This window comes from Cuculus canorus, chromosome 24 (genome assembly GCF_017976375.1).
Source record: "Cuculus canorus isolate bCucCan1 chromosome 24, bCucCan1.pri, whole genome shotgun sequence".
Lineage (NCBI taxonomy): Eukaryota > Metazoa > Chordata > Aves > Cuculiformes > Cuculidae > Cuculus > Cuculus canorus.
This window is the reverse complement of record NC_071424.1, coordinates 4,244,023-4,268,685: the sequence shown is the minus strand read 5'-3', so window position 1 is coordinate 4,268,685 and position 24,663 is coordinate 4,244,023. Positions and strand designations below refer to the sequence as shown.

At 50.4% G+C, this 24,663-nt stretch overlaps 1 long non-coding RNA gene across 3 annotated transcripts in view; it reads left to right on the top strand.

Moving 5' to 3' along the window:
* Nucleotides 1-21,686, top strand: part of LOC128854410 (uncharacterized) — a 71,766-nt gene extending 50,080 nt beyond the window's left edge. The window contains exons 2-7 of one of the 3 annotated variants that reach the window (XR_008453489.1): nt 10,864-11,258; nt 11,751-12,417; nt 14,357-14,488; nt 15,464-15,539; nt 15,621-15,762; nt 21,460-21,686. This is a non-coding gene — a long non-coding RNA (uncharacterized LOC128854410). Of the gene's footprint in view, nt 1-10,863; nt 11,259-11,750; nt 12,418-14,356; nt 14,489-15,463; nt 15,763-21,459 lie in introns of all 3 variants that reach the window. The other 2 variants (XR_008453487.1, XR_008453488.1) reach the window with 2 other exon arrangements.
* Nucleotides 21,687-24,663: the final 2,977 nt, after the last annotated feature.

Below are 24,663 nucleotides of genomic sequence, written 5' to 3'. Positions count from 1 at the left end.
CTGCGAGGAATGGGACTTGCCTGCTCCTTTCTGCAATTGCATGCCTTGACCTGGAATAAATTGCATTTCAAGTGCCATTGGTTTTCTCTTTCTCTTCCCTCGCTCCCCAGGTGCCAAAGTTGTTCTTCTCTACCTTCCTTTCTTTTTTTGGTAACCTTTGCAGGCAACAAATTGCAGGGGGCAATTATGCCGTGTGCTAAAGAGAACATTAAGCCAACCACAATTTCCGCAGAGGATGTTGCTCAGCAAACAGCAATACAAAAGCGTTCTATGAAATTCATCAAATTGCCTGTTGGATAAAGGCATACATTTATAATGCACTCGGAGCCCTTGCGAATTATCTGAAGAGAAATCAGTTTGTTATTTCTTTTTCCTTTTAAGCTCTCCTATTTTTTTTTTTACAAGGAACCAAATAAAAAGGTTTGAAAATTGTTGCTAAAGGAGGAGCCTGGCCTCTCCTTCCTCAGAGATGCCGGCAGTTTACCTCTGTCGATTCTTGGCAGGGATGTTCTGGGGTTTTATGGCTTTTAATGCGTGTCTCCATCAGTCTTTTCTGCAGAGCCACCCCTCCTAGCTCCTGCCCTTCGCACTGCTCTTGTGACGACTGTTGGATGCTGTGGCAGCGTTTCATGAGGCCACCCAGCATGGGTGATGGCAGATGGAGGCATTGGGGCGTTAAACTGCGTGGGCTCATGGAGCTGAGCAGTCTCCACATCCTGACCCCATGCCCAGCATCCTTGTGGAGCCGCCGCCTGCTCTCCTCCTTTAGAGAGGCACCTGCTAAAGAGCAGCCTTTCTGGATGCTCTTTTTTTAAGAGCAGCCTTTGGTGGCTGAACGTGACCCAACGGTGACCCAAGAAGGCCACCAGCATCCTGGCTTGCATCAGCCATGGGGTGGCCAGCAGGAGCGGGGAAGGATCATCCCCCTGGACTCGGTGCTGGTGAGGCTGCATCTTGAATTCTGGGTTCAGTTTTGGGTCCCCACTCCAAGAAGGACATTGAGGGGCTGGAGCATGTCTGGAGAAGGGAATGGAGCTGGGAAGGGTCTGGAGAACAGGTTCTGAGAGCAGCTGAGGGACCTGTTTAGTCTGGAGAAGAGGAGGCTGAGGGGAGACCTCATCGCTCTCTGCAGCTCCTGGAGAGGAGGTTGGAGCCAGGCAGGTGTTGGGCTCTTCTCCCCAGTACCAAGGGATGGGATGAGAACCTTTGCCTCAAGTTGCACCAGGGGAGCTTTAGACTGGATATTAGGAACAGTTTCTTTACCGAAAGTGTAGTGAAGCTCAGGGCAGTGATGGAGTCTCCATCCCTGGAGAGGTTCAAAAACCACGTCGCTGTGGCACTTGGGGACATGGTTTAGCAGACACAGTCGGGTTGGGATTCTTCCCCACTCATCCATGGGGCAGTTTGGCAGGAAAGAGGGCTCGGATGCAAAGCTGTGGGGTCGGTGGTGATGCTTTCCTGGCCCCACCGCTGGGTGGAAATTGAAATTCTGGAGGGAATAACAGGGACACAGCAGTGAAGCAGCTAAAACACCTCTCTAATTGCTAATCAATAACATAAAGAAATGTTGCCCTGGCTGAAACCTGCTCCCGAGGACAAAATAAAAACCCACATGATTTGTTTCGTGATTTGAATGAGATTTTATTTGTCTGCCTTCTGGGTTGATTTTCTCCCTTTTCTGTCCTCCTTCGCCCCCCAGCCCTATTACACATAGGTTTATGAAGTTATCGCCCTCTCCTCCGTTCCAAACCTCACTGAGAAACTTTCGGCTCCGCAGACCGCCCGACACTAATTTGTGTAATTGAATCGTCATTGTGGATATTATTTGACTGCTTCAAAAAAGTTCTGTTTCTCCAGTAATATTTTTATTAGCTTTTGGTGCAGTTGCAGAGTGTTTGGGGTGGGGTTTTTTTTTTCAGTAGTAATATTATTTCCTTGCTTTCAAATGCTGTCTGCAGCGGGGCTCTTTATTGATGTGTTACTGGGATTTCTGTCGCTCTTAGAGACACGGAGAAGCTCCGTGGGCGTGCGGAGATGTGAATCCCCCGCGCTCTGGGCAAGGCTGTCAGCTCTGCAAGGATGGAGAATTAAGGGACATGACCAAGGAGAATTGGACTGAGATGTCTGTGATCACCCAAACCACCAGTTTGGAGCTTGAATTAGGCTAGTGTGCAGCTTGAATTGGGCTGGCGTGCAGCTTGGGGGTGGGCTAGCATGTAGCTTGGTGGGCTAGCGTGTGGCTTGAGTTGGGCTAGTGTGCAGCTTGAATTGGGCTAGCATGCAGCTTGGGGGTGGGCTAGCATGTGGCTTGAGTTGGGCTAGTGTGCAGCTTGAATTGAGCTAGTGTGGAGCTTGAATTGGGCTAGTGTGTAGCTCGCGGTGGGCTAGCATGTAGCTTGGGGGTGGGCTAGTTTGCAGCTTGAATTGGGCTATTTTGCAACTTGAATGGGGCTATTTTGCAACTCGAATTTGGCTAGCGTGTAGCTTCGGGTGGATTAGCGTGCAGCTTGGGGGTGGGCTAGTTTGCAGCTTGAATTGGGCTAATGTGCAGCTTGAATTGGGCTAGCGTGCAGCTTGAAGTGGGCTAGCCTGTAGCTTGGAGGTGGGCTAGCGTGTAGCTTGAATTGGGCTAGTGTGTAGCTTGGGGTGGGCTAGTTTGCAGCTTGAATTAGGCTAATGTGCAGCTTAAATTGGGCTAGCGTGCAGCTTGAAGTGGGCTAGCGTGTGGCTTGAGTTGGGCTAGTTTGCAGCTTGAATTGGGCTATTGTGTAGCTTGGGGGTGGGCTAGTTTGTAGCTTGAATTGGGCTATTTTACAGCTTGAATTGGGCTAGTGTGCGGCTTGAATTGGGCTAGCGTGCAGTTTGAAGTGGGCTAGCATGCAGCTTGGGGGTGGGCTAGTTTGCAGCTTGAATAGGGCTGGCATGTAGCTTAGAGGTGGGCTAGTGTGCAGCTTGACTTGGGCTAGCATGTAACTTGGGGGTGGGCTAGCATGTAGCTTGGGAGTGGGCTAGTTTGCAGCTTGAATTGGGATAGCATGCTACTTGAATTGGGCTAGTGTGCAGCTTGACTTGAGCTAGCGTGTATCTTGGGGTGGGCTAGTGTGCAGCTTGAATTGGGCTAGTGTGCAGCTTGGATTGGGCTAGTGTGCAGCTTGGATTGGGCTAGTTTGCAGCTTGGAGTGGGCTAGTGTGTAGCTTGAATTGGGCTAGTTTGCAGCTTGAATTGGGCTGGCGTGCAGCTTGGGGGTGGGCTAGCAGTGTGCAGCTTGAATTGGGCTAGCGTGCAGCTTGGTGGGCTAGCATGCAGCTTGATTTGGGCTAGTTTGAATCGGGCTAGCACGCAGCTTGATCTGGGCTAGTTTGCAGTCAGCAGGGTTCTCCCCATTCCCTGGGGGTTGGGTGAGGTCTCCTCCATCGCTCAGGGCTCCCCTAACCCCAAGGGCTCTCTACAGCCTGGATAAACCTCTCCTAACATACAGCTCCGAGCCCAAGAGACAATAATCCGGACACCAACCTCAGTGCTCCTTCCATCAAGAATTGCACCTGGGTGAGAAGAAATCCTGCTGGATGCGATGTGCTTCCACCCAAAGGTGGTTCCTGGAAGCTTGGAGAGAAAGGTGAGGAAGGGACCAAGTGAAGAGCTTGGGGAGTTGGGCTGAGCCGCGGGGGCTTGCACGAGGAATTTGTTGAATCCTGCAATTGCCTGAATTCATTTCAATTATTGACAGCACTTCTCTACCCAACTAAATAAAGTAAAATAAATAAGGAAAGCAGAAGGCAATATAAAACACTTTGAGAGGATCAGCAGTGGATTGAATAATTCATTCGGGAGAGAAAAGGAGCTATTTGCAATGTCAGTCTTATCTTGATTGTATTTATAGACAGGAACTTTTGACAAGGAAATTAGCTGTAAATTCTTATTTTTTTTAGTTTTGTGGGGTTTTTTAAAAATTCCTTCATCCCAGAAAATAACGGGCAGGAAGTGTTCCTGCAGGGTTTTTTTTTTCTGGTTTTCTGAGGTGCTTTGATGGGTTTCTGTAAAGAACATGAAATCTGGTGACCTCACTGTGAGCTGATGGGGAGCTGTTGCTTTGATGGAAACCGAGGTAGCAACAGCTGGAAACTCAGGAGGGAATGGAGACAAGAACATTCCTGGGTGCTTCCAAAAAGGGTGGAAGCCACATGTTTGTATTTAATAAGCGGAATTTTGGAGCTGGAAGGGCCCTCGGTCTCTGCTGGGAGGTCAAAGTTGCTCATCTAAGCTTTCATCTCCTGGAAGGGGAGTTTTGGGGATGGGGATTGCTCATGGGGTGGGTCCTGGTGGAGCCCCCAAGCCAGCACCCATCACTACCAGTGGGACGTGGTCTGGGTGCGAGCAGGGGGCTCGGTTTCCTGCAGCCCCCGTGATGCTGGTGGGGAGGAGCAGGCAAAGGCAGCTGGCCTGGTCCAAACACCTCGGCAAGCGTGGCTTCTCCTCTTGCCAAGCTGCAGCGTGCCAGGAGTGCTGTTTTATTTCAGAAGATATCATTTGGAGGGTAGGTGGCTTGCAAATAGATTAATCCTACTGAGTTCCTTTGGCAGAGAGAGACTCGGGGGCCTTAAAAACTGATTTACATCTCCCATTTGCTCTTCCCTTTATTGAGAGTTGGGGGAATTGGGATTAAACTCCGCTTTAGTGGCCCTGGTGTGAGCTCACGGAAATCCAGCCCAGGACCTTTCACTCCAAGCTAAGCACGAAGCACCTCTGGGTTGAAACGCATCGCATCCATCAGGATTTCTTCCTATCCAGGAGCAATCCTTGGTGGAAGGAGCACTGAGGCTTGTGTCTGGATTATCCCTCCCTTGTGCTGGGAGCTGTGTGTTGGGAGAGGTTTATCCATGTTGTGGAGAACCGTTGGGATTAGGGGAGCCCTGAGCTCCTTCCTTCCCATCCTCAATCCACAGCCCATCCATCTTTCCACCTAAAAGCTCCAGTTCTGCCTCTGAACAAACGCTCTTGTAATTCGTTTTCCAAGCGGTGTTGGGGAAACAACTGCGTTTTGTTTGTTGAACCTCCCATTTGCATTGAGAGGAAGTTATCATTTGAGCCGAGCATGAAATACTCGCGGCAAACTTGTTGTCTCTGCGAGCGCGCTGGAGCTCAGCCTCGTGTATAATTGAGTTGTTGTAATGAAGTCTGCGTTTGGTTCTTCACGGAGGAATTTGTTTCGAAAAGAGGCTCTCGACTTAATGCAATTTCCTAGCGCTCCCTGTCAGTGTTGTAGGTCTTGCGGGCCAATTTCTCCCTGGGGTAATTCCACAGAGGTCAAGTGGTGATGGGAGGTGGCTCTCTAAGGAGTTTAGGGATGTAATAACCAGCAAGTGGTCCCCTGGCAGTAACCGCAGCGCGATGGAGGATGCGAGCGCGGGCACCACTGGTCACAAACAGCGGCGTGTTGAGGTCTGAGCCTGCTGAGAGCTCGGAGGTGCCTCTGTGTCCACGGGATGGTGACAATCTTGGGTCCCCAAGGAAACCAGAGCTGGGTGTTGCATGCACGTTTGCCTCGTGGAGCGTGGATATAAGGCGGGGGAGAAGAGTTTTGCCTCTTGTGTTGGAACTGAAAGAGAGGATACACAAGGAGTTGGAAGGGGCTGACCCTCCAATGCCTCCTCACCAAAGGAGACAACACTACTCCAAACCACTTGGCTTTTTTGCTCTGTTCCTTTCCTGGGAAAGTCCCCCTCCTGCAGAGCTGGTGGTGGATGCTTTACAGGCTCCATAACTCATTAGCATCTTTAAGCAACTGTGAAAGCAACAAGCAAACAAGCTCCTTTTCCTTCATTTGTGCATTTTGGTTTTAAATATTACGTTTCCAGGGATAAACGTTGGCAGCACTTGAAATAAGATGTATTAATTAATGAACGGAGGACTTAATTTAGGTTTAATAGGATAATCCTTTACTGAGTGTTACATAAATAGTAATTGAATATTAAGAATGCATTGAATGAGAATTAACTGCTAGAGGAAAGACGCAGTTTATCGCATTCTTGTTAAAAGCATGGCCCCAGCCTGTGTCTCCAGTGTGGGAAAGCTGGATTCAAAGGCTCTGAAAGTCAACGCACAAAGTGCTCTGAAATGTGTGTGGAGCGCAGGGTAAGAAGATCAGGATCAGGCGCTTGTTCTTTACCATGGCCTGACCTGGAGCTCAGCTGAACAGGAGGGACCTCCTTGCTTTGACTTTGAGAGCAGCAGGTGAAATTTAGCCATCATCCTAAACACGTGCCTAGGATAACTTTAATTACTGGCATGAGGGATGGACAGGTCTGAAAGCAAAGGGCTGCTTTAGTTCCTATCCAGAGCCATGGGATGCTCTGCCCTGGAGAGCTTTGCCACATCTGGAAAGCATCAGTCCCAGCAAGGAGAGAGTGGCTGAACATCAGCGATGGACAGGATGAGACCCTGATATCTCTTCTGTTGGGGAGAGCTTTCCACAGGCGATGTGTCCCTGGATCACTCTGATCTCCTCCTAAACTGCTGACTATAGCAACATGGGAGACGTGGTCCTGCATCCTTGCTCTCGGAGGGGAGTTTCCCACCTTCATTTTCTTCTGGGATTTATTTATCGCCGCTTGCTCAATGACGTTATTGCAAAGTGTGAGTGATAAAGCCCTTAAATTACTTATAGCTCATCTTTGTTTAAGGGAATAATTAGCGTGCTTCTGAACAGAGAGCAATTCTTCACAATGGGAGATTTAGTCTTTAAGGATATTTCCTCTGTAACTTATGCTACATAATTTAGCACTGATTACACAAGTGTTTTATGCTGGCTAGCCCTAGAATTTTCCCTCCTTCCCGAGCCACTTTACCTCGGCGCTGGGGATTGTTGCACGCTGCAGGTGCTGACGATCCTGCTGAGGGGACTCTGCTGAGGGCAGGGCAGAAAAGAAGTATTGTGTTCCCCCTAAATTCTCTGTTGATGGAGCAACAAACGCTGAGATGCTCCCGGTGGCTGCATCCCTGTGCTGTGCCTGCCCACAGCATCCTCCAACACCGCAAATGTCAACCTGAGGAGGTTCAACAAGGCCAAGAGCAAGGTCCTACACCTGCGTCAGGGACAATCCGCAATTTCAGTACACGATAAGGGATGATGTGATTGAGAGCAGCTCTGCAGAGAAGGACTTGGGGTGCTGGGGGAGGAGAAGCTCGACATGAGCCGGCAACGTGCGCTCACAGCCCAGAAACCAACTGTGTCCTGGGCTGCATCCAAAGCAGCGTGGCCAGCAGGGAGGGAGGGGATTCTGCCCCTCTGTTCCTCTCTTGCGAGACCTCATCTGGAGGATTGTGTCCAGTTCTGGAATCCTCAACGTAAGAAGGAGATGGAGCTGTTGGAATGGGTCCAGAGGAGGCTACAGAGATGATCCGAGGGCTGGAGCACCTCCGTATGAGGACAGGCTGAGAGAATTGGGGTTGTTCAACCTGGAGAAGAGAATGCTCCGAGGAGACATTATAGTGACCTTCCAATACCTGAAGGGGCTACAAGAAGGCTGTGGAGGGACTGTTCACAAAGGCTTGTGGGGACAGGACGAGGGGGAATGGGTATAAACTGGAAAGGGGCAGACTTAAACTAGATATAAGGAGGAATTTCTTCCCCATGAGAGTGGTGAGACACTGGAACAGGTTGCCCATGGAAGCTGTGGCTGCCCCATCCCTGAAGGGGTTCCAGGCCAGGTTGGATGGGGCTTGGAGACCCTGATCCAGTGGGAGGTGTCCCTGCCCATGGCAGGGGTTGGAACTGGATGATCTTTAAGGTCCCTTCCAACCCAAACTATTCTATGATTCTATGAAATGTCTCTTCTCTCGATAACCCCTAGCCTGGCACTGGGAGTCAAGTTCATCACAGAGTTTCTCTAACTCTTATTTTAATTCTTATACCTGGCCAGAAAAAAACTACCTCAAACCTCAGCTGTTTTCCTGTGTCACTTCAGCCTGTCTGGGTGATTTATGCAGCCCAGGAGCGGGAGGTTATTTAGCTATTGTTTCCAAACCAGGTGCAGGAGAGTGGGGGAATGGAGACATATTTCATTTGTGATTTGGATCCTGCCACTTGGGAACGGCTGGGTGACAGGCAGGGAGAGTTGGTGTAATTCATCTCCTGGGCTAGGAGAAGCTGGAGCCTGAAAAGAAATCTTGTGGCAGGAGTTTGGAGCATCTCCATTCCAGCTGGCGATGACGGCTGATATTGCACCAAGAGATTTTGGGGGTGAGGAGAGGTGAGAGCCCCACCAGTGAGGGTCTGAGCCTGAGGAGCCTTTGGTCTGAGCTCTTCTGCCCCTGCGTTAAGACTCTCAGCGGCTTTCTGTGGTGTGTGGTGAGGCAGAGCGCAGCGATTTCCAGTGCAACCCAATTCTCCTTCTATGTTAATTAAATGGGACAGGAACACGGACCTGGCGTCTCTGAATGAGAAATCAACTGGAAGGTGGCTCCTTTCCCAAGCCCTGCTTGCTTCGGCAACCGGACTGGAGGGGAAGCGGGAGGAGAAGGCTATCCTTGGATTAAATTTAATGAAAATAAATTCATCAGCTCTGCTAGCAGCAGACGGGGCCCCGTTTAGGGAACAGCAAGTCCAGCTCATTCTTCAGGAGCTGTAACTTCTGCGTTGGCTCCGAGCCCGCCCGATGGCTTTGCGCAGTGTTTCGAGAGGTGCAGGAACGATGCCTGGGAGGTGGGTGAGACAGCCTGGGAGACAATGATAGATGAAGCAATGCTTCACGAAGCTGGCATGTGCTTGACGCTGAGGCTGTTATGCTGGATGCTAAATACCAAACGGTGCTTAAACAGCCATGGTGTGGATGGCAGGGGGGTAGAGGACAGGGAGTGCGACCCATTGCACGTCTCCTGGGGGCAATCACATGGCAAAACTGCCTCCAGTCTTGCATGGAGGTGTAGAGGCTTCATTGGGTTCATTTGGTCCTTGATTTTGTTATACATCTATTTTTAATTCGCCTAAGCCAAGTGGGTATTTCCATAAAGAGCTGAAAGTAGGAAAGTTGTCCTCCTACAGGTGCTCTCACAGCTTCGGTTTCTTTAGGATCCCAAAACAGCTGCTCCAGGTTCCTGTCTGTGATGGGGAAACCACTCATCCCTGTTCCTACAAAGCCTGCAGGGTGGAAGAGGTGACCACGATGGGAGCCAACCTTCCTCAAGCCCAGGCTGTGCGGTCAGTCCATGCTGCTGTGGTTTTGCAGCAGGGAGTTAAGACATAACCAGGGCAGCCCCTTCCTTAGGTCAGTAATTAGAGGTTGGCTCGTGTCCTGTGGTGATCTTGTGGACTTTTGTTTGCTTAGCTGCACCCCGCCAACGCTCTGGGCTGTTTACATGTTGAGATTTGATTTCAGGTCCATCTCTAAGCCTTGCAGTGTCTTGTGGTGACATTTCCCTTGCTAAATATCAGAACGAGGATGTTTGAAAGCCAGAGCAAGGAAGGACAGGGCAAGAGATGCAGGATAAAGGACAGGAAAGGGCTGGAGGAGAGGATTAGGGGAACAGTAATAGGAAGTGAAAGGAAAACAAAGTCCAAATCAAGCCCCATGGAGTAATAAATACCAGGATGGTTGGGTGGTCAGGCGAGGCTTTGCAGAGGCTGTGGGATCATTCAAAAAGCAATTAAATGCTTTCCTGGGGGAATGGGCTTACTGGAAAGAATGAGCCCCTTTGGGCTCTTTCCAGTCTCTGTTATATATAATAATCTTCCAGCAACTTGAGCCAGCTGGTGGCTGAAGGCAACAGCCAGGACATCCTGGAGGAGCTGGGCAAAGGGGCGAATTGGGGGGTTGTGAGTAAGTTGTTCGATGTCACACAGCTTGGCAGAGATGGGGTAGAAGCACTACAAGGGAGGAACTCCCCCGTGAAACTCTTCCTTGGTCCCTAAATATCCCCAAAATCCTATTTCCACAGTGTCCTGGGGAAGAACAAGGTGATGGTCTTGTGTGAAGTTGTGCAATGAGTGGATGGAACGTGCTGGCTCTACCACTCTTCCGAAGTGGTTCCTGATCCTGCAAGGAACACTTGTGGGTTTTAGTCTCCACACGCAACACTGGAACCGGGAGCTGCACTGCTGTGGGAAGGTGACCGGGGCGATGGGCACTGTGACCCTCTGGAAGAGTCACGGGGGTAGGTTGGAGGACTGTGGGGAACGGTGCTTGTGTATTGTTGGAGAAACCCAGTGTCAGTGGGGCTGGAGACCTTCACTGTGGTTGCTGTAGGTTCCACGTGAGGCGTTGCTGCCGGTGACCATTCTTTTCTCTCACTGTGACCTGTGCAGGGCTGAGCCCTTTGGGTCATAGAATCATAGAATAGTTTGGGTTGGAAGGGACCTTAAAGATCATCCAGTTCCTCCCTCTGCCATGGGCAGGGACACCTCCCACTGGATCAGACTGCATCACCACCTCGCCCTATCACCACAAGCCATTATGGATAGTTCCTCTCCAGCTTTCTTGTAGCCCTTTCAGGTACTGGAAAGTTGCTATAAGATCCCCTCGGAGCCTTCTCTTCTCCAGGCTGAACAACCCCAACTCTCTCAACCTGTCCTCGTATGGGAGGTGCTCCAGATCATCTTTGTAGCCTCCTCTGGACCCACTCCAACAGTTCCATGTCCTTCTTATGTAGAGGATTCCAGAAATGGGGTCTATGGGCTTCTTCCAGTGGTAACATCTGTCCTTGATGATTCTGCAATCCAGCGATAGCAAATCAAACACAAGGTCCTGGTCCCAAGGGAGATGCTGACCACAGACCTTGCCATGAGATGTGAGTATCTCTGTGTTCCCTGCCATCTATCCTGGTCACCTTTTTTTTTCCCCCCTCTCTCCTCTTTTCTGCTCCTATAGGAACAAATTATCTGAAAAGATCTCAGGAAATGTGAAAACAATAATTATTCACTTGAAAATAGCAGTTCTGGGACACTTGATCTCCACATCTTGTTAGAAAATGAGGCTCTGGCAGACTGACACCTTTCAAAACACAGAGCTTGGAGGGAAGCAGGCTGGGAAATGCCCCGTGTGGCAAGGTAACACTTTCCTCTGTGCCATGCTCACCCAAACCGGCCCAGCTACGGCATCCCATCCCCTCGGCAGTCACCGTGCCAGCTCCTCCACCGAAATGCCGAGGCACCGGGTGCCGTCAGCACCTGGGAGTCGTGGGGCTTCAACTGAAGCGGTTGTCGAGCAGCCAGGGAGACACGCAGGAGGCAGCAGCCTTGAAGTGCAATTTGCATTTTAATAAAGTAAGTTGTATTTTTTTTCAGTCATTTGCATTTCAATCAACTGTGTTTCATAAGTGAGCGTCTCTCTTTACGAAGCCTTGTAGTGACAGGACGAGGGGCAATGGGTGTAAACTGGAGAGGGGCAGATTTAGGCTTGAGATAAGGAAGAATTTCTTCACTATGAGAGTGGTGAGACACTGGAAAAGGTTGCTCAGGGAAGTTGTGGATGTTCCATCCCTGGAGGTGTTCAAGGCCGGGTTGGATGGGGCTTGGATCACCCTGATCCAGCGGGAGGTGTCCCTGCCCATGGCAGGAGGGTTGGAACTGGATGACCTTTAAGGTCCCTTCCAACCCAAACTATTCTATGATTCTCTAAAGGGATGCTCTGAGCTTTTCCTAACTCAGAGGGAAGGTTAGAAGCTTCTACTCACCCTGCTGAAACTGGGGGGCTAAGAATGTCACTTTTTTTGCTCACAGAAGTGGTACCTACTGACCCTCACCCATGTATTTCAGTCTGCTGGAGCATCCCGGAGTCCTCTGTGGTGCCAACACCATCTGAGCATCCCTGGAATGAGGAGGCAGAGTGGAGGAAGCAAAAGGAGATGAAGGGATTTGCATGGGCATCGTAGAAGGGGACCCTAAGCAGAAGCAAGTAGGTGCAAGGGTGCCCAAACCTGGCTGAAAGTGGGCAACAGTAGCAGCGCGAAACATTGGTAGTGCAGACAAAGTAAGGAAATTCTGAACTTTTAAAACTGTTTTAGATAAACTGAAGTATCCTGGTTTTTAACAAATTTGAAGCTTTCAACTTGTTTTCGTGCTAAAACCAATCATGCTCCAGCACAAAACACAAGGTCTTGGAAAGCAATGGCACTTGTGACAGCAAACAAGAAGGAGATGTTCTGTTCAGAGCATACTGGAAAGCTTCTCTGTGTCCGAACATAATGAACTTTTACTGCTGTTGAGAAGTTTCTGTAAAAAGCTGTTTTCTGACACAATAATATTGGACCGGAGGCCTGTTTTGCTGAGTCTCCAGGTGACGGAGCTGAAGTTCTGCCTCCTGAGCCCACCTGCAGCATCGTCTGCCCTCCCCATCACCCAGGGGTGCCCGGGTCCCCCCTGCATCCTGAGGAGAGCACTCTGCAAGGTGCTGTTTGCTTGCAGTCGCTTTTATTTGCACGCAGTGAGTATTCCATCAAAGCCGCTGCTGCCTTTCATCCCTGGGGGAAGCTGCCTGTGATAACAGCCTTCTAACCACAGTTGGTTCAGGGGATTGGGAGCCTTTCATGGTCCTTTTATCTTGGGAATAGGGTGGCTCTCCTCGTAGGACATGGATTTTAGTGCTTGGAGAGGGAGAGACTGATGGGGTGTGGGCTTTATCCTGCCCCCTGGATGCTCCAGCGATTGGTATCATGATGGACTACAGCACCTTTGTGATCTTCTCTTTGGAGCAGAACCTGCTTGTAATGAGCTGCTGGTATTTATTCATCGAAGGGCAGAAAGCTCAAATGTTAATTTTTATGCTTTTCAACAAAAAGAGGGGATTGCTTCCTATTTAAGCACCGCTGTCAGATGCCAGGGTGTTTAGGTGGGAGGGTCATGGGCTAAATCCCACCTTAATTAACTTGCACACTGTAGAGTGAGCCAGGGAGGTGGGTTCAGAGCAGCTTAGGGAACGCCGCTGCCGAGCCAAGCACAGGTAGCTCTTACACCATCACCTAATCGGGGGGTAAACGGTGCTGCCGACAGCATCTTTGCTAGCTGAGGAGCTGTGGGGTCCCCGAGAGGTGGTGGCCACGAAGATATGACCTGGCTGTTCCACACGTAGCGCTGAGCCAGGGGATACCGAGGTGCCCCAGCAGCTCTGCGTCACCACCGCTCCTTTCTATAAAGGATGGGAGAGGCGCGAAGGGGAGTTTGAGTAACAGTGGGTATAATTCAGGTTGATTTCTTCCCAGACTCTTCATTTGCTGAACGTGTCACCAGCCGTGTAGTATATGGGGTGTTTCATATCAATTTTCTGCAATGCCAGGCCATAAATAAAGAAAATGAATGTTGCGACTGTTAATCAGTCGCTGCTCACCCAAATGAGTTCCCTATACATTTTCCTGTTCTATAATTACTTGTCACCTATTGCCAGTTTGTAACTTTTCAGTCTGTGATTCTGTTAGGTGGCTTTTTCCCTCTTTTTTGACAGGATTAATCTGTTAGTTCTGGGGTTGTGTTGGATTTTTTTTTGTGTGGTTTCTTTTTTTTTCGTGTGGCGGAGGGAGTTCAAAACCTATTGATGGCCAGCGGAGGTTTCTTGTGGGTTAGGAGCTGAGGGGATACAACCTCCAACCAGAGCTGTATTTCTGATGTCCAGAACAAATATTCAGTGATACCTGGCACTGTGCAATTTGTACAGACTTTTTGCAAGCATGCGTGGATTTAAACCTGATGTTTCTTGGAGGTGACTGCAGTGGTGCTACAAAAGCAAGAGCAGATGCTGAATACTTTCCGTTTTTCCTGTCTATCTTGTTTTCTACAGCTTTCACAAAATTCCCAGGCTCTGCCGTTCTGGTCTGGGAAATGGAGCTGCCCCGGTATTAGAATTATATTGCCATAGAATGGTTTGGGTTGGAAGGGACCATAAAGCCCATCTAGTTCCAACCATGCCATCTCCCACTGGCTCAGGGGCTCCAAGCCCCTTCCAACCTGGCCTTGAACACCTCCAGGGATGGGGCAGCCACCACTGCTCTGGGCACCCAGGGCCTCCCCACCCTCACAGCAAAACATTTCTACCTTAGATCTCATTTCAATCTCCCCTCTTTCAGCTCAAAACCTCATCCTATCCCTGCACTCCCTGATGCAGAGCCCCTTCCCAGCTTTCCTGGAGCCCCTTTCAGCACTGGAAACTGCTCTAAGGTCTCCTTGGAGCCTTCTCTTCAGCATGTCCTCATACGGGAGATGTTCCAACCTTGGATCATCTCCATGGCCTCCTCTGGACTTGCTCCAACAGCTCCATGTCCTTCCTGTGCCGAGTTCTCCAGTCCTCTGGAGATGCTATATCTTGCAGCACTTATCTGTGTTCACCTCATGCTGCCTCCTTTGGGATTTACATCAGTCTTCCCACTTTGCAGGTAGGGAAGTAGAGATAAGGATCCTTGCTCGCAGTTTTCCTCTTCACCAACCTCTCGGACAGGAATCCTACCTCCCCATCCAATAAGCTGGGACAGAAGGAAGAGGAAATCCCCTGTGAGTGATCGCTTCTGGTGAGGACCGCTTTGAAACAGATAAGTCAAATAGATGAGAGAGAGAGCTGTGAAAGCATAGCGTAATTTCTCCGCCAGGCTCTCCAAGCTGGAAAACAGAGCTAACTTCATCTCCCTTCCCCCTTGCACCGAAAATAATTGTAATTTACACACCAAAGGGACAGATACGCTGGAACATCTTGTGGCAGGAAAGTATTAACTGCAGCTGTCACGTGGAGCCGCCTCAGGGATGGGTATATTAGGAGGGGAGGCTGCTGAGATGGATTTTGGGGGAAGAGTGCAGGGAAAACGAGCCCAACTTCATGGTGAATGTAGCCCATGTGCCTCTCCGGGCTGCCTGGCACATCTGCCTGCTGCACGCGGGGATGCCTTGCGCTTTATATCCATTGAAACCTTCCCATACATTCATTTGCCTGGCAGCCTTTGCTTTGAAGGCGGAATAAAAGACTGAATTTCTAATGCGGTAAAGGATAAAACACAATGGGGAAGTTGGTCTGCTCTACGGGAGGAATAATAGGTCTATTAGGTGAATACATTTGCTGTGCACCCAGCCAAAACGTTTCATTAAAACAACGGGGCTCCTCCCTCCCCTGCTAATAAATTAACCTCTGCGGAGGGGATGGATCTACTGAAAGGATTCATTTTCCAAAGTGAAATGTGAGCCTGCATCTCTCCCAGGGAGGGCTGCCAGGTCCTCCCCTTCGAGGGAGAGTTTGCGTCCTGGCTGGAGCCTCCAGTACGGGATGGAAGCTCGTGTAGCTCCATTCCTCCTTTTTCTTGCTTCCTTCCCCTCATTCCAGCTTTATCTGTGGTTTCAGACAGTTGAGTACCTCTTATCTTTGCCTCGGGTCTGTCTGGGGTCTTGCAAGAGTTTGAGTGACTGTAGAGCCCGCCTGAGCCTCCAGTCCATCCTCTCAAGCCAACCAGCAGCGAGCCAGGACAGTGTCCTTCCTCCAGCCATTTATCATCTTGCAGGGTTTGAAGATGACAGACATGGATTTGGGGCCTCTGAAGGGATTTGGAAGGACAGAGTCCAAACATCCATCTGGCCGTGAGCTCGCCACCGTTGCCCAATCTTCCAAACGCCTCCGGCCTTGGCACCTCTGAAAACAAGGCATTTTTTTTGTGACAGGCGCGTGGGATGGAAAATTATTGTTTGCGTTCAACAGAAGCTGGAGATCAGATGCTCTGAGCCGTAAAAACCAGCCTCATCGCTCAGGGCAGTGCTGGCAGAGGGAAAAGGGATCGCAAAAGCATCTTCTGAAAGGATTCAGGTAGTTTTCCCTGCTGGAGCGGCCGCTGCTGTGGGGGTTTGGTAGTGGAGCTTGATATGGCAATTCCTCTTCCTACTCAGTCAGTCCCAGGGCTACCAACTCCAAATTGCACAAACCAACCGAAGCCCTAGATGTTCCATCAAGGCTCTGTGAACGTTGCCGAGGTTCACGCGTACCCAGGGACAGCAGCCGACCTTTCAGAGGGGACCTGGGACCCAGCGGTTATAAATACACACAAGGCTTCAGTCCAGTTGTTGAAAGGATTTTATTGCAAGTCTAGCGCAGCCTTACGTTTCTCCACAAATTATTTATCGGGGTAAATAATTATATATTAGCGCCATAGTCGATGCAAATGATGTAATTAATAATACACGCTTCACGAGTAATTTGCAATTTAAAGTGCTGTATAGAAGCTCGATATTAGCAATACTTATTTTTATTAATTAATTGCTGGCTCTCAAAATCTCCATGATGAATAATTTCCCATTTTTTTTTGTTGTTTTTAAATTATTTCTGTGGCTCTTTTGGAGAGGAAAGGTGACCTTACAGGGACGTTGTGTGGAAGGTGGTGGTCTGGGAGTCCCTGGCTATGGCACACCAGTGGCTTGGTTGTTTAACCTTTATTGCTGGAAACTTGGGGAATTTGGGTCTGTGATCTTATGAATAGTTTTTGATCACTTTCTTTAGCTCATATCTGTCCCCTGAGACTGCCTCACTGCTCTTTCGAACTGTGCGGTTGGCTGATGTTTGATGAAACTCTTTCCAAAATAGAGATGCGATGATTGTGAGGATTCCTTCAGCACAACAAAAATGAATGCTGGGTGGGATTTACAGCCTCGGAAAGCTGTGCCACCTGCTTCACAGCAAGTGTTGAGCCCCAAAAGCTCAGTCTTAGCTTCCTCCTCGAATTTACGGAGAGCAGGACTCCAGACTCTGCCTTTCTGATCTTGGAAATGCAGCCCTTTGGGATTAGAATCATAGAATCACAGACTCATAGAATGGTTTAGGATAGGAGGGACCTCAAAGCCCATCCAGTTCCACCCCTGCCATGGGCAGGGACACCTCCCACTGGATCAGGGGCTCCAAGACCCATCCAACCTGGCCTGGAACCCCTCCAGGGATGGGGCAGCAACCACTGCTCTGGGCAACCTGGGCCAGGGCCTCCCCACCCTCACAGGAAAACATTTCTTCCTAAGTTCTCATCTCAATCTCCCCTCTTTCAGCTTAAAACCGTTCCTTCTCGTCCTCTCCCTGCCCTCCCTGATCCAGAGCCCCTCCCCAGCTTTCCTGGAGCCCCTTTCAGCACTGGAAGCTGCTCTGTTACATATGCCTTTCCTGCTGGAAGAGGCTTAACTGGTTTTCCCATGGAGTCAGGAAGGTGCTGAGCACTGGGAGGGCCACCATGAGGTCCAAAGGTGCAGGAATGAGTGTCTTTCCCTTCTGCAAGCTGTTCCAAGAGCTGCTGTCTCTCCTGGCATCCTTCTTGGACCCTGGGAGGCACGTGGCAGCTTTGCCCTCTTTGTGCTGTTGAAGCTTTTCTTATAACAAGCGAGTCCTGACACTTTGCTGCCTGCCTCTCGAAAGCCGGCAGAACCTGGTGGGCGCTCAGATCCGCGGCATATGCTGCAAGTCGCTCCGAGTGCTCCCAGCAGAAGCAGTCTCGGGGAAATGGGTCGGCGAGCGGGGGAGAAGAGAAGCTGTGCCAGCACTGCCGGAGCCGTCCCGCTGGCAGCCGCCTCCAGAAGGCGATGCGGTAACTCAGTCAAGTGGGGAGGGTGAAAGGGGCTGCTGGTGGGGTTCAGGAGAAGGTCTGGGTTGTGCATCGCTTTAGCCAAGTTCCTGGGGTGGGAATGCATCTCGGTGATGGGTGCCGGTCACCGTTGCTGACCACGTGCCAGGAGGTGCCAGCACGGTACCTCTGAGTGCTGCCATGTCTTTGTGCTTGCAGCGGTGGCAGCGGCACTTGAAGACTGCATCTCAGCGCATCCCACCCCATGGACAGAGCATCAGGCTGACTTGGCCTTCCAACCAAGACTCAACGTTAGGTTGAGTCCCCATCCCTGGAGATATTTGAAAAACAGATAGATTATTGTAGTGATAGGATGAGGTGCAATGGGTATAAACTGGAGAGACACAGATTTAGACTGGACATAAGGAGGGTGAGGCCCTGGAACAGGTTGCCCAGGGAAGTGGTTGCATCTCCATCCCTGGAGGTCTTCAAGGCCAGGTTGGATGGGGCTTTGGGCAGCCTGATCCAGTGGGAGGTGTCCCTGCTCATGGCAGGGGGTGGAACTGGATGATCTTTAAGGTCCCTTCCAACCCAAACCATTCTATGATTTAGTAGTGGACAGATGTGATTAGACTTGATAATCTCCAAGTCTTTTCCAAACCACTGATTCTGTGATTCAGACCCACCAGATCCAGGCAGTCTCTCTGTCGCGAGGTCCCACAGCCTCTGCAGTGATGCTCTGCAGGAGCCATAGCTGCTGTGGTGTGGAGGATCAGTGCCGACTTGGTGAGGGAGTGTGGTGGGATGGGGGACTGCCGACGGGTCGGTGCCAAGCGTGGTGGTGGCAGTGACACAGCTGCTGGCCCATCTGGCAAAGCAGCTGCCGGCAGGAGCTGGGGCTTTGCACGCAGCTGCGCAGGCGGCTGGAAATAGAAACGGGAGAGAGAGGAGGCACCCAGCAGTGTGAGGCTGGCCGGGGAGCGGCAGGAGATGCGTGGACTAAATCCTGCTCTCTGTTGTTCCAGGCTGATGCTGGTGGTGTGCTGACCGAGCTGGTGGTTGTAGGGGTAAGTGAGGTCTGAGACCCTGAGACCAGCAACAGCAAAACCCTCTTGGGGTTCTGGTAGGTTGTAGGATAGAATCATAACATCATGGAGTGGTTTGGGTTGGAAAGGACCTTCAAGCCCATCCAGTTTCATCCCCTGCCATGGGGACACCTCCCACTGGATCAGGGGCTCCAAGCCCCATCCAACCTGGCCTTGACCACCTCCAGGGATGGGGCAGCCACCACTGCACTGGGCAACCTCTTCCAGGGCCTCCCCACCCTCACAGGAAACATTTCTTCCAAAGATCTCATCTCAATCTCTCCTTTTTTGGCTTAAAACCCTCCACTCTTGTCCTATCTCTGCACTCCCTGATCCAGAGCCCCTCCCCAGCTTTCCTGGAGCCCCTTTCAGCACTGGAAGCTGCTCTAAGGTCTCTCTGGAGCCTTCTCTTCTCCAGGCTGAACAACCCCAACTCTCTCAGCCTGTCCTTGGATCATTTCTGTGGCCTCCTCTGGAGTCACTCCAACAGCTCCACGTCCTTCCTGCATGCACGAAGCCTCAGGGAAACAACACCACGTGCTGTGCACAATAACATCGCCATTCGCTAATGAAGATGCAGGAGCGATGGTGGACCTTGGTGCCCAACACCACCCCACTCATCCCTATGCCTCTGCACCTCCTTCCCCTGAGCCGTCACAGCACTTCAGGGGCGCTTGTACGGCATCACGTTGGGACGAGGATGCCCATGTCATCTCCGCAGGGCACGGGAGAACATGGCATGCGACAAGCCTGTCAAAGCGCTTGGGATTAGAGCCCGTCACAGGCAGCGCCTTGACGTTTTCATTTCAGACAGCCGCCTGCCGCTCCTGCTCGCAGCCCTGGGGAGACAGCTCACCCGGGAACGAGCTCTCCCTGCTCTGCAGCTCCCCTGTCCAGAAGAGCAGGACAGGACCTTCCGCTCATCCAAACCCTTGTATTTCTTGGAAACTTTGCTCTTCCAGCTTCTTAGGTGATTTTTTCCCTTTTCATCTAGCACCGGTGGCAGGTCCATTAATCCTCCAGCAGCTGAAGCACAGCATGGTTTTCCAGGTATGGTTTGTGAGGTCCTCATGGAACCTGAAGGGATGCATTAAGAGTCCAAGACTATCAAACCCAGAGCTCCAAAAATCCAGCTGCGCACTAGGGAGGGTGATTTGCCTCCTTTTTTTCGCAGAAAGGGTCATCATTTTTCACAGAAAGGGTCATGGAGCACTGGTAGAAGCTGCCCAGGGAGGGGGTAGAGTCTCCATCCCTGGAGGGATTGAAAAGACGGGTAGATGAGGTGCTCAGGGACATGGTTAAGCAGCGGATAGGAATGGTTGGACTCGATGATCCAAGAGGTCTTTTCCAACCTGCTAGTTCTATGATTCCTGCCACTGGTCGAGCTGCTCTAGGGAGCCCAGAGATCAAGACAAGGGTTGAGAGACAGTCCAGAGGAGCCAAAGAAGTTGGCGAAGGGTTTAGAGGGGAAACCGTGTGAGGAGCAGCTAAAATCCCTTGGTCTGTTCAACCTGGAGAAAGGGAGACTGAGGAGAAACCTCATTATGATCTGCATCTTCATCACCAGGGGAGGAGAAGCGGGTGCCGAGCTCTTCTCTCCGGTGGCCAACAACAGCACCCGAGGGAATGGCACGAGGCTGTGCTGGGGGAGGGTTAGGTTGGACAGTAGGAACAGATTCTTCACCCAGAAGGTGGTGGAGCCCTGGAATAGCTCCCCAGAGAAGCAGTCACGGCGCTGAGCCTGTCCCCATCCCTGGTGGTATTTAAAAGACGGGTAGACAAGGTGCTCATGGACATGGTTTAGTGGTGGATAGGAATGGTTGGACTTGATAACCCAAGAGGTCTTTCCAACCTGGTGATTCTATGAATATTCCAGCAGCATTTGGCCAATGCCCTCAGCCAAATGGTGTGAATGTTGGGGTTGTTCTATGCGTGGACAGGAGTTGGGCTTGCTGAGCCTTGTGGGGTCCCTTCCAACTTAGCACATTCGATGCTACTGTTAAAAATCTGACTTTTAAAGTAAGTTGGCTTTGTCCATTCCAACTTCCCAAAGCTACCGTGGAAGCTCAGCTTTCTGCAGGGAGTTCTCTGCAGCCTGTCTTGCAGGAGCTGGGATCTCTTGGCTGGATCCTCTTTGCAATTCGTCATCAGAAGTATCGTTTTCCTTCCCAAGTCACATCTTGCTTTTAATCAGTCTTCACCATCCAGGCATGCTGCAGACTGCTCCCTAGATGCCAAAGCATTATCCTTCTTAATGAGCAGGACTTGGGGGACACGGGAGAGCGGAACAGCCCATTTCTCTTCATCACCATCACTGGATCAGAGCAAATCAGTTTTGCAACAACTTTAATAAATTGATTCAATTCGGTGAGCCACAAAAAAAATAAAAAAAAAAGAGGGAAAGATTAAAAAGTAAAGGAGAAAATAATGTGGGATGCTTCCGGCAGTTGTAGTGGATGGTAAATCTCTGCTTTATTACTCCTTTATTATTTCCCAAATCTGAGGTTTAAATAATTAAGCAGAATAAATGGTGGAGGAATATTATTTTCAAGTTTTATTTATTGATTCTCAAAGGACAGATGTGCACAGGGACCCAGGCAGAGAGGAAACTAATTTTTCCAGTGGTGTAAATCAGGGTAGGATCATTAACATAAATGCCACTTAAAGGAGATTTACACCAGCTGAGCATCCAGCCTCCTAATTTTATTTGGAAAATATGGAAGACTACATAGATATTAATAATTTTTTGTTCTGTCTTCTGTGCAATTCATTTATTTTCCAATTTAAAAGCACATCAGGTTTGCTTTGGGTGGGTTTTTGGTTTTTTTTTTCCAATTTAAATACGTTTGTCGAGAGCACTGCTCACTCCAAAGGTCTTTTCAGGAGTCTGAGACTGGAAAATCTCCTGTACCTGTGGGTTTGTGCTCAAAACATCTGCAAAAACGGAGCTGGTACCCTGGAAGAGGAAGGTGTGCTGCACCACGCTGGACTGATGCTGGACTCCTGAGAGCCACTTGAGTCACGAAACCCCTGGAAGAAGCAGAAAGAGGCTGAGAGCACTGAAGGCTCTTGCTTGGGCAGACTGCAAAGGTCGGGAGTGTTTGCAATGCCTAGGTGAGGATTATCAGGGTCAGAGGGTGCTTGAGACTGATGTGCACCTTCTTCTTGATAATACCCATTTTAGCAGTGTATTTATTGTTTTAAAACCCACAGGAATAACCTCTGTCACCCGGAGCACACCCCTGCGTGCATTCCTGCCTCTGCTCCCGAGTGCCAGACTCCCAAAACACCACGTTGCATTTGGGGCTGAACATCTTGTCGTGCCTTTGCTGGTCTTAATTGCAGCGTCAATCACAGGTCACTGCTGAGGAGCGATGCGTACAAGGGGATTCGCCTTCTGTAGGACGTCTCAAGTGCTGGGAGGCAAAGGAGAAGGAGGTGGGAGCTACAGAGCAATAGAAGCGTTGGAGAAGCAGAAGCATGCAAGGTGGTATTAACAGGAGGGGCAATTAAGGAAAGCAGGAATTAAGTCAACCTGACACCTGTAAGTAAATTAACCCAAAGGAAGTATGATGCTGAATGAAATTTCTGCTGCCCGGGGAGTGGCGTATGGATAAAGCATCGCTGTGAGCAGATAAATAGGTGTTTCCCTTCGTTTTCCAACCTCGTCTGTGTTAAAACCAATTAGGACCTATCACCGGTGCAGCTGTAGCTGATGGTGATGGGCACCCGAGCGGGAAGCGCTGTCTGCTTCCAGGAATCCCAGCTCAGTTCACTCCAGGCTGATGAGCTTGGATGGGGTTGCGGGAAGTTATTTTGTTCCAACAAGATGGGGAGAGTCTGAGGTGCCGGGAGCTTGGCTTGGGTCCCTTCTCATCTATTACCAGCCTGGAAATGGAAAAATCTCGCTGTGATTTGTAGCGATAGCGACGGAGCAGAAAAGCTGTTGACGCCTCCTATCCGTCGCCGTTCCCTTTTTTTCCTGTGCTCCCTGAGAGGAGTGGCAAGTGAGGATGCACAAGAGGGGTCGGGGTGTGGGGGACCTATGCAGCTCCACCAGTAGCACCATGAGGTCTGCAAACCCTTTGGGCAGAGTGGAGAACGATGAGGGTCTTCAGAAGGTGTTTCAGAGGAGCACGTGAAATTTGAGCCCTGCCATCAGAGGGTATATTTGCTACCAGAGGAAGAAGGAGCTACTATTGCCCTTGGACACACGTGGGTCTCGTTATCTCTCTGCCTGGAAAGCAGGACATCCAGGAGGATGGGCTGCGTTCCTGTCTCTGCTGAAGTATTTCAAATCAATCCATTTAGCATCTTCCTTCTAACAGGGACAGTCATCACCTGCCTATTGGAGAGGAGGTTTGTATGTTTAAAAGGAACTGTGCATGGCACTGAATTTTGCTCCCACGCTCGCAGGACGGGTGAGATTCGGTCCTTCAAAATGTCACTCGATAAACAACAAGTAATGATAAACACTTATTGTTATTCTCTCTCCTTTTTTCCCCTCTGTGGGAGTAGATGATATTGCTAAGTGACCGAATATTCACTTGACCCTTGAAAATGTGAGAGTCATGTTTAATTCATGTCTTTTATTTATAGATTTGGGCTCCTCTGGAGCGATGCGGAGCAGAGGGAGGGTGTTTGGCCAGAGCCTCTCTCAAGGAACAGCCTTCAGGACGGCGCTGTGGTGGGAACACCATCGGCTGCTGTGTCTGCTCCCTTCAGGCTGATGATCGCTTGTGAGACAATAAATAGAGGAGGTTTTGTAGCCAAATCACGTGGATATTTTTGGTGGAGCAGCCACAGCTTGCTCCCTGCCTAAATGCCATCACATCAAGGTTTTTCCAGTGTTATCATCATCAGGCAAGTCTCTCCAGGAGACCAACCCAGCAAGATCAGGAAGAAGGGAGTCGCATCTCCCTGTCCTTCACCCCACCAGCCCCACAGTGTCCTCAGTAAAGGAAGGACATGGAGCTGTTGGAGCGAGTTCAGAGGAGGCCACGGAGATGATCTGAGAGCTGGAGCAAGCTCTATACAGGCTGAGAGAGTTGGGGTTGTTCAGCCTGGAGAAGAGAAGGCTCCAGAGAGACCTTAGAGCAGCTTCCAGTGCTGAAAGGGGCTCCAGGAAAACTGGGGAGGGGCTCTGGATCAGGGAGTGCAGGGATAGGATGAGGGGGAAGGATTTTCAGCTGCAAAAGGGGAGATTGAGATGAGATCATAGGAAGAAATGTTTTGCTGTGAGGGTGGGGAGGCCCTGGCCCAGGTTGCCCAGAGCAGTGGTGGTTCTCCATCCCTGGAGGGGTTCCAGGCCAGGTTGGATGGGGCTTGGAGCCCCTGAGCCAGTGGGAGGTGTCCCTGCCCATGGCAGGGGGTGGAACTGGATGGGCTTTAAGGTCTCTTCCAACCCAAACCATTCCATGATTCTATGATCTAAAAGCCAAATAGCGATGAGAAAAATGACTGAGTGATGCTGGAGAGAAACAAGGTGGGCAGAACTGGCTCTGGTGTGGCCTCTGGGATGAACCCTTGCTGGGATGAACCAGGGGTACCCAAGCAGAAGGGCAGGAACATAATGTTTTCTCTCAGGACAGCGCTGGTTAAAGCACTAATGCAAACAGCTGTGGGCAAAGCATCACAGAAAGGAAATGGAGAAGCAGCAAAGGGAGGGAATTGCAGTCTGGAGGAAGATAAAGGGTTTCAGGAGGACAGCTGTGAAGAAAGCGATTAGTGGAAATTAAACGTAGCCAGGCTGGAGACGGAATCTGGGGAGAGGGAATCTGGTCGTGCTGGTGCGAGGGCACAGTGCATAGCGGGGGAGTTGCTCTCATCACTGAACCGTGCAGGCGCTGGAAAGGAAGAATGGCATTAAACAGAGCAGGAGGCTTACGCGCATCAAAAGCCAGCCGAGCACACTGGGACCAGCTCTGGGCTGAAAGCAAGCAGCACAAAAGCAAGAGGGTTGGAAGAGGCAGGAAGATGGTAATGCCTGCCTAGGGAAGCTCTAATGTCTACACTTCATGAAGCCAAAGGAGCTTTTGGTAGAGCTATTCTGCCTCTGATTTTTCAACCGAGTGATTAAAGGTCTAC